At 37.6% G+C, this 7,753-nt stretch overlaps 1 pseudogene; it reads left to right on the forward strand.

The window, feature by feature from the left end:
* Nucleotides 1–3,687: 3,687 nt before the first annotated feature.
* LOC121482792 lies at nucleotides 3,688–4,258 on the forward strand (annotated as a pseudogene).
* Nucleotides 4,259–7,753: the final 3,495 nt, after the last annotated feature.

Raw genomic sequence — 7,753 nt, forward strand, 5'->3', positions numbered from 1 at the left:
CAAAGTTAAGACATACCTAGATAATAATACACTTAAAATTGGTGACTTCAATCTAGCACTTTCTACCCTCAATAGGTCTTCTAAACACAACGTATCCAAAGAAATGAGAGCTTTAAATGATACACTGGACCAGATGGATTTCACAGATATCTACAGAACTTTACATCCAAACTCAACTGGATACACATTCTTCTCGAGTGCACATGGATCTTTCTCCAGAATAGACCACATACTGGGTCACAAATCGGGTCTGAACTGATACCAAAAGATTGGGATCGTTCCCTGCATATTCTCAGACCATAATGCCTTGATATTAGAACTAAGTCACAACAAGAAGTTTGGAAGGACTTCAAACACGTGGAGGTTAAGGACCATCCTGCTAAAAGATGAAAGGGTCAACCAGGAAATTAAGGAAGAATTAAAAAGATTCATGGAAACTAATGATAATGAAGATACGAACATTCAAAATCTTTGGGATGCAGCAAAAGCAGTCCTAAGGGGGAAATACATTGCAATGCAAGCATCCATTCAAAAACTGGAAACAACTCAAATACAAAAGATAACCTTACACATAAAGGAGCTGGAGAAAAAACAGCAAATAGATCCTACACCCAGCAGAAGAAAAGCGTTAATAAAGATTTGAGCACAACTCAACGAAATTCAGACCAGAAGAACTGTGGAACGGATCAACAAAACCAGGAGATAGTTCTTTGAAAAAATTAATAAGATAGATAAACCATTCACCAGCCTTATTAAAAAGAAGAGAGAATACTCAAATTAATAAAATCATGAATGAGAAAGGAGAGATCACTACCATCACCAAGGAAATAGAAACGATTTTAAAAATACATTATGAACAGCTGTACGCCAATAAATTAGGCAATCTAGAAGAAATGACGCATACCTGGAAAGCCACAAACTACCAAAACTGGAACAAGAAGAAATAGAAAACCTGAACAGGCCAATAACCAGGGAGGAAATTGAAGCAGTCATCAAAAACCTCCCAAGACACAAAAGTCCAGGGCCAGATGGCTTCCCAGGGGAATTCTATCAAACGTTTAAAGAAGAAACCATACCTATTCTACTAAAGCTGTTTGGAAAGATAGTAAGAGATGGAGTTTTTCCAAATTCATTCTATGAGGCCAGCATAACCTTAATTCCAAAACCAAAGACCCCACCAAAAAGGAGAACTATAGATCAATATACCTGATGAAATGGATGCAAAAATTCTCAACAAGATACTAGCCAATAGGATCGAATAGTACATTAAGAAAATTATTCACCATGACCAAGTAGGATTTATTCCTGGGACACAAGGCTGGTTCAACACTAGTAAAACAATCAATGTGATTCATCATATCAGCAAGAGAAAAACCAAGAACCATATGATCCTCTCATTAGATGCATAGAAAGCATTTGACAAAAGACAGCATCCATTCCTGATCAAAACTCTTCAGAGTGTAGAGATAGAGGGAACATTCCTCAACATCTTAAAAGCAATCTACGAAAAGCCCACAGCAAATATCATTCTCAATGGGGAAGCACTGGGAGCTTTTCCCCTAAGATCAGGAACAAGACAGGGATGTCTACTCTCACCACTGCTATTCAACATAGTACTGTAATTCCTATCCTCAGCAATCAGACAGCAAAAAGACATTAAAGGCATTCAAATTGGCAACGAAGAAGTCAAACTCTCCCTCTTCGCCGATGACATGATACTCTACATAGAAAACCTACAGCCTCCACCCCAAGATTGCTAGAACTCATACAGCAATTTGGTAGCATGGCAGTATACAAAATCAATGCCAAGAAATCAGTGGCATTTCATACACTAGCAATGAGACTGAAGAAAGAGAAATTAAGTAGTCAATCCCATTTATAATTGCACCCAAAAGCATAAGATACCTAGGAATAAACCTAACCAAAGAGGTAAAGGATCTATACCCTAAAAACTATACAACCCTTCTGAATGAAATGGGGGAGACACAAAGAGATGGAAAAATATTCCATGCTCATGGTTGGAAGAATTAATATTGTGAAAATGTCAATGTTACCCTGGGCAATTTACATGTTTAATGCAATCCTTATCAAAATCCCATGGACTTTCTTCAGAGAGTTAGAACAAATTATTTTAAGATTTGTGTGGAATCAGAAAAAAACCCGAATAGCCAGGGGAATTTTAAAAAAGAAAACCATAGCTGGGGGCATCACAATGCCAGATTTCAGGTTGTACTACAAAGCTGTGGTCATCAATACTGTGTTTTCCTGGCACACAAAACAGACACATAGATCAATGGAACAGAATAGAGAACCCAGAAGTGGACCCTGAGCTTTATGGTCGACTAATAGTCGATAATGGAGGAAAGACTATCCATTGGAAGAAAGACGGTCTCTTCAATAAATGGTGCTGGGAAAATTGGACATCCACATGCAGAAGAATGAAACTAGACCACAAAGATCAACTCAAAATGGATGAAAGATCTAAATGTGAGGCAAGATTCCATCAAAATCCTAGAGGAGAACACAGGCAACACCCTTTCTGAACTTGTCCACAGTAACTCCTTGCAAGATACATCCATGAAGGCAAAAGAAACAAAAGCAAAAATGAACTATTGGGACTTCATCAAGATAAAAAGCTTTTGTGCAGCAAAGTATACAGTCAACAAAACTAAAAGACAACCTACAGAATGGGAGAAGTTATTTGCAAATGACATATCAGATAAAGGGCTAGTTTCCAAGATCTATAAAGAACTTATTAAACTCAACACCAAAGAAACAAACAATCCAATCCTGAAATGGGCCAAGGACATGAAGAGAAATCTCACAGAGGAAGACATAGTCATGGCCAACACGCGCATGAGAAATTGCTCTGCATCACTTGCCATCAGGGAAATACAAATCAAAACCACCAAGATACCCCCTCACACCAGTGAGAATGGGGAAAATTAACAAGGCAGGAAACCACAAATGTTGGAGAGGATGTGGAGAAACGGGAACCCTCTAACACTTTTGGTGGGAATGTGAAGTGGTGCAGCCACTCTGGGAAACTGTTGGAGGTTCCTCAAAGAGTTAAAAATTGACCTGCCCTACGACCCAGCAATTGCACTGTTGGGTATTTACCCCAAAGTTACAGATGTAATGAAATGCCAGGACATCTGCACCCCGATGTTTATAGCAGCAAAGTCCACAATAGCTAATCTGTGGAAGGAGCCTCGGTGTCCATCGAAAGATGAATGGATAAAGAAGATGTGGTTTATGTATACAATGGAATATTACTCAGCCATTAGAAATGACAAATACCCACCATTTTCCTCGACACGATAGAACTGGAGGGTATTATGCTGAGTGAAATAAGTCAATCGGAGAAGGACAAACATTATATGTTCTCATTCATTTGGGGAATATAAATAATCGTGAAAGGGAATAGAAGGGAAGGAAGAAGAGATGTGTGGGAAATATCAGAAAAGGGGACATAACATAAGGACTCCTAACTCTGGGAAACGAACTAGGGGTGGTGGAAGGGGAGGAGGGCTGGGGGTGGGGGTGAATGGGTGATGGGCACAAGGCGGGCATGATGGAATGATCACTGGGTGTTTTTCTTTATGTTGGCAAATTGAACACCAATAAATATAAATTTATTATTCAAAAAATAAATAAATCTTTTTTAAAAAAAAGAAAAAAAAAGAAATGCACCATGAAGCTTTGATGAGGCTCTTGCTGGGTTCAATGTGGGCTTCAATGTCAAGAAGGAATTTGTCATCGATGTTCGTCATGGCAACATAGCTGGGGACAGCAAACTGACCCACCAAAGGAAGTAGCTGGCTTCATGCCTCAGGTGATTATCCTGAACCATCCTTGCCATATCAGTGCTGGATATGCACCTATGCTGGTTTGTCACACAGCTCACATTGCTTGCAAGTTTGCTGAGCTAAGGAAAAGATAGATCGTTGTTCTGGAAAAAAGCTGGAAGATGGTCCCAAGTTCTTGAAATCTGGGGATGCTTCCATTATTGATATGGTTCCTGGCAAACCTATGTGTGTTGAGAGCTTCTCTGACTATCCTCCTCTGGGCCATTTTGCTGTTCGTGACATGAGGCAGACGGTTGCTGTGTGTGTCATCAAAGCAGTGGACAAGAAGGCAGCTGGAGCTGGAAAAGTCACCAAGTATGCCCAGAAAGCTCAGAAGGCTAAATGAATATTATCACCAATACCTGCCACCTCAGTCTTAATCAGTGGTGGAAGAATGGTCTCAGAATTGTTTTTGTCATTATCCCTGGGTGGCGCAGTGGTTTAGCACCTGCCTTTGGCCCAGGGCGCGATCCTGGAGACCCGGGATTGAATCCCACCTCGGTCTCCCAGTGCACGGAGCCTGCTTCTCCCTCTTCCTATGTCTCTGCCTCACTCTCTCTCTGTGTGACTATCATAAATAAATTTAAAAAAAAGAACTGTTTATGTCAATTGGCCATTTCAGTTTAATAGTAAAAGACTGGTTAATGATAATAATGCATTGTAAAACCTTCAGAAGGAAAGGAGAATGTTTTGTGGATCATTTTTTTTTGTGTGGATGTGTGGCAGTTTTAAGTTATTAGTTTTTTAAAATCAGTACTTTTTAATGGAAGCAACTTGATCAAAAATCTGTCACAGAATTTTGAGACCCATTAAAACAAAAGTTTAATGAGAAAAAAAAAGGTGCCACATATGAAAATTTGCATTTGCAAAAAGAGATAAATTAGGGAACAATTATTCATTTCACAAAAGAATTCACCAAAGAGGTACTTTAAAGAACGAGGTTTCCTAAAACGAATCCTAAATAAAATTCAATGAACAGAAATTCAATTTGCACAGAACTCTCCAAGAACACATCTGCTTTCTCAAACTAGCTACACCTGTGGATCATTTGCAAAACCTCTGGAGACTGTAAGAGGTTTCTCCATAAAAACTGTGGTACTTGGTGTTGAAAACACCGTATTCCACATTCCACATTTTCAAGGGCTTACACTCACTGTGTACGGAGACAATCTATGCCTTCTTGTAAATTTTCTTTCCTTAGTCTAAGTGATGGTTAGAATATTTAGCTTAATCCATAGTATAGCATAATGTAATCAACCAAAGATTCCACTTGGAAGTGTTTTGAAAACAGAAGCAAAAAGTAATCCAGACATCCAGATGCCAGTCTAGCATATAAATTGCTTAGAATTTATCACTCCATCTTAATGAGGAGTAAAAAGTTGAACAAAAGGAAAATCAACTTCTCTCTTTAATCAGTCAGAGAAGAGAGGACAAAGAGCAAACCACTGCTCTCAAAACTGGAGAGACAGATAGTCAGATACTGAGACTGATACCTTGCCAGAACAAAACCCCACCAGCACATACTTTCATAGAAATCGAGGCCTGAGTAGAAAAAAATGAACTGGAATTGAATTGCTGGAGGCTCAGTGTGGACCACCATAAAAGTTAAAATCTCCAAAGGGGCCACATCAGAGGGGCTTCATGTTTTGTGAGTTTTGCCTCCAGAAGCTCTATAGCATTCTCACACTGAATAGTGAAGAATACCCTCAAGAGCCAATTCTGCTAATATTTAAACAGAGACTAATGTAAACAGGAGAAACTAAGATATACTTTAGTAAATTAGAAAAAAAGAGTAAATTCAGTCCAAAGCAGAAGAAAATAAAGAATAAAAATCAGAGCTGAAATCAGTGAAATTGAAAACAGGAAATAAACAAAGAAAATCAACAAAACCAAAAGCTGGTTCTTTGAAAAAAAATAAAAACACTCAAAAAGCCTCTAGACAGGCTAAGAAAATTTTTTTAAAAAAGGTACAAACTACTAATATCAAAAATTAGAAAGAGGATATCACTACAGATGTGTGTGAAAGGATAATAAATGAATATTATAAACAACTTCTATGCCCACAAATTTGATAACCTAGATTAAATGGACCCATTCCTTGAAAAAGACAGTCTCCCAAAGCTCACATGACAAGAAATAGGCAATTTAAATAGGTCTATATTTATCAAATAAATTGAATCAATAATTAATAACATTCTAAAACAGAAGACATGAGCCCCAGATAAGTTTACTTATGAGTTCTACCAACCATTTAAGGAATAGGTTATACCATTTCCTTACAATGTATTCCAGATGATAAGAGCAGAGGGAATACTTTTAAAGTCAATCAATGGAGCCAGAGTCACTCTAATACCATAACCAGACAAAGACCTTATAAGACAAAAACAAAACAAAACAAAACAAAAGCCTCAAAACTACAGACTAATATCTCTCATGAACATAGGTGTAAAAATCCTCAATAAAATATTAACAAATAAAACCTAACAATGCATAAAATGAAATATTTATCATGACCAAATGGGATAATCTCAGGTGTACAAAAATGGTTCAACATTCAAAAATCAATTAACATACTTTATACATCAACACACTAAAGAAGAATCCTATGATCATATGAATAGATGCATAGATGCAGAAAAGCATTTGACAAAATCCAACACTTACTCATGATTAAAGCTCTGAGTAGGAGCAGAGAGAAACTTCCTCAACTTGATAAAGAACATTTAGAAAAAAACATCTATAGCTAACATTACATTTAATGCTGAAGAAATTGAAGTATTCTCACTAATATCAGGAATAAGACAAAGATGTTTCCTCTCACCAGTCCTTTTTAATATTGTACTAGATGTCCTAGCTAATGCAATAAGACAAGAAAAGACAAGAAAAGGAAATCAAACATATAAAACTTGGAAAGAAAAAATTGAACTGTCTTTATTTGTAGATGATAAGTTCATCTATGCAGAAAATCCAAAAAAATTGACAAAAAAACTCTTTGAATGAAAATCAGTTATTTTTCTATATTTCAGTGAACAAATGGAATTTGAAATTAAAAATATATTACCATTTTTTAAAAATATTTTATTTATTTTTTTTAAATTTATTTATGATAGTAACAGAGAGAGAGAGAGAGGCAGAGACAGAGGCAGAGGGAGAAGCAGGCTCCATGCACCGGGAGCCCAATGTGGGATTCGATCCCGGGTCTCCAGGATCGCGCCCTGGGCCAAAGGCAAGCGCCAAACCACTGCGCCACCCAGGGATCCCAAAATATTTTATTTATTTATTCATGAGAGACACACAAACAAAGAGACCGAGAGAGGCAGAGACACAGGCAGAGGGAGAAGCAGGCTCCATACAGGGAGCCTGATGTGGGACTCTATACTGGGCCTCCAGGATCAGGCCATGGGGTGAAGGCAGCACTAAACCACTGAGCCACCGGGGCTGCCCTGTATTACCATTTATACTAACAACCAAAAGAATAGCATACCTAAGTATAAATATAATGAAATATGAAGATTTATATGAGGAAAACTACAAACTCTAATGAAAGATATCAAAGAAGAAATAAAGAATTGGAGATAATCCATGTTCATGGATAGGAAGACTCAATTTTGTCAAGATGTCAGTTCTTTTCAATTTGATATATAGATTCATTACAGTTCTAATAAAAATTCCAGCAAGTTATTTTGTGGATATTGACAAACTAATTCTCATATAAGAAGAAATAGATGATTTAAATAGGTCTATATTTATTAAATAAATTGAATCAATAATTAATAACATTTTAAAAGAGTAAACAGGGATCCCTGGGTGGCGCAGTGGTTTAGCGCCTGCCTTTGGCCCAGGGCGCGATCCTGGAGACCCGGGATTGAATCCCACGTCGGGCTCCCAGTGCATGGAGCCTGCTT

The sequence above is a fragment of the Vulpes lagopus genome, chromosome X, assembly GCF_018345385.1.
Source record: "Vulpes lagopus strain Blue_001 chromosome X, ASM1834538v1, whole genome shotgun sequence".
NCBI classification, from domain to species: Eukaryota; Metazoa; Chordata; class Mammalia; order Carnivora; family Canidae; genus Vulpes; species Vulpes lagopus.